At 41.4% G+C, this 3,660-nt stretch overlaps 1 pseudogene; it reads right to left on the bottom strand.

Annotated features, from left to right (window-relative positions):
- Window positions 1-2,103: 2,103 nt before the first annotated feature.
- On the bottom strand, window positions 2,104-2,825 carry LOC101328349 (N-alpha-acetyltransferase 50 pseudogene; annotated as a pseudogene).
- Window positions 2,826-3,660: the final 835 nt, after the last annotated feature.

Genomic DNA, 3,660 nt, shown 5'->3' on the forward strand with positions numbered 1-3,660 from the left:
ACACACTCAATTCAAAATTTAATATTTTTTCCTCCATAAATAATATATACTTAATTGTCATGAGGGAGCTATTCGGTTTTCATTAACCACATTCAGGGATACATTCATAGGACTGATTAGATAGTCCAGGTGAAATGGTTATAGAAATACAGGCAGTGTCATCTCACAAAACTCATTTATATATCAAAATCCATTTTGATATGTGAAGTTTACAAAAAGGCTGAATTTTCAAACTAATTATGCTTTTTGTAACTCAAGAACTCTTCTCTTGGCAAGAGCAAGCTGAAGCTTATCCATGAAGGTAAAGGTGCTTAATGCTAAACTTTTCTTCTAAGCTTAGATTTGGACTGCTTAAGAAACGGATGCCCAAGAAACCAGCATGGTCTTTCTACATGTTTACTATCTTAAGATTATAACCCTATAAACTCATTTATCAGCTCTCTTCCTTTCCTGTATTATTCTTGGTACTCAACTAAGACTGTTGAAGTCTATTGTACCTTGTATTTTTACATTCTCAATTAAGAATTTAAGATTATAAAATGTGCATAAACATTGTATAAAATAGTTTTATCATTCAACATATTTGAAGAGATGGAGCTTTTATGCCAGAATTTACATAAGAGGATAAATATTATGAATCAACCTTCCTTTTAAAGTCAAATGACAGAAAATTCAAGCCCTGTGCATTGTTTTAAAGTCTAATGAAAACATTTCTTGGGCCACTGGTATTGGCAGTGTAGAATATTTTAAATATTGGAGATGGGATTATGGAGGAAAACATGAAAATTTCAGATGTCTTCTATCTTACAAAAAGTTATCAACCCATCAAAGCCACTCTCTATGTGCCAGGAAACGATCTGGAATAAACCAGTCCTGTCAGTAGAGGAGGTCACAGTGACATTTATGTTATTAACACTTCTAGACTTCTACTTTTTCTAAGAATAGAAGCAATATGTTTAATAATTCCCCCATCCCCAAATCCTTAAACTCAATATCACAGGCACAGAATGTAAGCAAATCTGGGATGTTCTCCAACGGATAAGCAATAGCACAGCTATGTCATTCTCAAAAATACTGTCTAGATATTCTTTCCCCTAAAATCAAATGCTCAGTGGCCACACTTCTAACAGTCTGCATTAGCTGACATTAAATGCATTTGTTGTGCCACAAGTCCATCTAAGCTTCCTTTTAGGTATTTTTTAATGTGTCCAAGAGACAACACCTGCTTCAGGTTTATTTAGGGACATTGACCTATAAGGACATCAACTCCATTTTTAAGGTTTGACTAACTATTGTGGGTTTACCAAAGAAAAAGGACAGGAGAAAAAAAAGCAAATCACAACAAACCTCTTTAGGTCAGTTAAAGGCCATATCTCTAGCTGGGATATTAAAAAAATTTAATCTCACCAGCCCACACTCTAAAAGTTAATGCCACTTCTAACAGTCAACAGCAGGAAAAATAAACCTGCTAACAACCAGCCTACTCATTAGCGAAAAGCAGTTTAACTCAAATGCTGAGACCAAAGTATAATACTATCTACTCAGACAGTCCCACCCACCGTCAGCCACCAGCAAGGAAGGAAGAAATAACTGCTAACAGAACAAAATAAGCTTAGTATTTCTTACAAGGATAACAATGGTCTAACTCTTGAGATAATACTCAGAAGGACAAAAGGTGGAGTGAAGGCAATGTACAGGGATTAGTAGCCACAAAATCTTGAAATCCCCAAAGTACCACAAAAACACTAAACTTGTCTATGAGTTGGAGAACAAGATATTGCTGCTGCTGCTTCTTGTCCTTTGAAATATACAATATTTTGTAGACCCTGCCCTTCAATGTGAAAGCAGGACATTAAAAAAAAATTGAAATTGACACTCAAGTTTTTTGGGACCATATATCTTAACTGTGAAACTAAACAGATCTATACCTTCTCCTTCCTACAATCAAACCACCTCACAAAAATAAGAAAACTAAAACAATCCAAACATGATTAATAAGTCCTTAAAAGTTTAAAATTTTTAGAGGAAAGGGAAGGAAGTTTTGAAAGGAGGAAACACAAGAACAAGGAAGGGGGAAAGCTTTAAAAGAAAGGAGGGGGGGGGGGAAATCAATGGGCCTCTCTTTTATTTGGTGACAAGCAAGTGCAAGAAAGTTCATCTGTAATTTGTTCAGTTGTCTGTCTTTTGCACATCTGTGTTCTGGCCAGAAGGGACTTTGAGGTTTTTCTGCAGCACGTGAGCATCAGCGGGCTCTATCCTCTTACAGTAGCTCCTCTTTGTCTCAATAATCTCAAAGCCAAACTTTCTGTAGAAGTCAATTGCAGACTCATTGCTGATCTGGACATGTAGATAGATGTTGTCAAAAGTGCCATCTTTTTCACAGATGTTTAAGACATGATGTAACATTTTAGTTCCTATTCCTAGCCTTCAGTACGGTGCCAGACATCCTAGTGTCACGATGTAAAGTCCCTTCTGATTCTGTGAATGATCCACCCTACAGCATACTGCACCTACTGCAATACCATTGAAATAGGCAAGTTTTGCTAGCTCGCCAACCTCCAGCGCATTCTTATAGAACTTGTCATTGGAGCTGACTGGAAAGATGACCTGGTTTAATCTCTTCAACTGTTTAATATCATGTGGTGTCACGTCTCTCAGCTCGATCCGGCTCCCTTTCATCTTCCCCGCCTGCTGAGGCCGTTGTTACCACCGATAGCAACGCCGTTGTCGTCGCCGCCCTGAGCTCTCCGCGCCCTCAGCTCGGGCAGCTCCACCCCACAAGCCGGCTTCCTTGCTTAGGGCAGGGAGCTGAGCGGGTGACGGAGGCCGCGCGGCCCTGCGTCTCCAGAGAGGGCGGGGGTACTTCCCGCCGCCGCGCTGCTGCCGCCGCTTCTCCACACGTGCACACGGGGCACTCGCCTCCAGCCCGCCGCCGCAGCAGTCGCCAGCCAGACCCGCCGCCACGCTGTGCTGGATGAGTCTTTCATCCGTTCTCTCTCCTCAACTCCTACACTCCCTGCCCCTACCCCCAGCCCAGGACTTTGGACCTCAACTTGCGCTTAAGAAAATAGAAGCCTTCAGCTGAGAGCTTCCTTGTCTCCCCTCCACCAAAGCAACCAGCCTGCCTGCCTTTGCGCCTGTCTTCCTCATCCTCCCTCCGATCAAAGCTGAGCAGGTGCCCCTCCTCCTCCTAAAGAACTGTCCCTCCACGCGGGTCCTTCCATTCACACACGCTTATTAATACACGCTGTGGACCAGCCACTGCTCTGATGGTAGGGATAGAATCGTGAAGAAGATGGAGAAATTCATGCACTCTTGGAGCTCATATTCTAGTGGGAAAAGTCAGAAAATAAACATGCAAAAAATATTATTATTTCAGACAAGACCTAAGAAGAAAATGAACTCAATACATAGAAAAGAGAATGATGATGATGATGGTGATGGTGATGATGAGGGTGCATGTGTGTATGTGCTTGGGAGGCCATGAATGACCTTTCTGAAGAATTAGCATGTGAACTGAGACTTAAAACAGTGCGGCTGCCCAGGCCTGCTTTTTAAGTCCTCCAGTCCTCAGTTTCTCCTTCCTTTTCTATCTTCAATCTTCCCCTCTCCACCAGATCATTTCTTAGTGTCCTTTATCCTAAGAAAAAAGAAACATCG

This window comes from Tursiops truncatus, chromosome 1, assembly GCF_011762595.2.
Source record: "Tursiops truncatus isolate mTurTru1 chromosome 1, mTurTru1.mat.Y, whole genome shotgun sequence".
NCBI classification, from domain to species: domain Eukaryota; kingdom Metazoa; phylum Chordata; class Mammalia; order Artiodactyla; family Delphinidae; genus Tursiops; species Tursiops truncatus.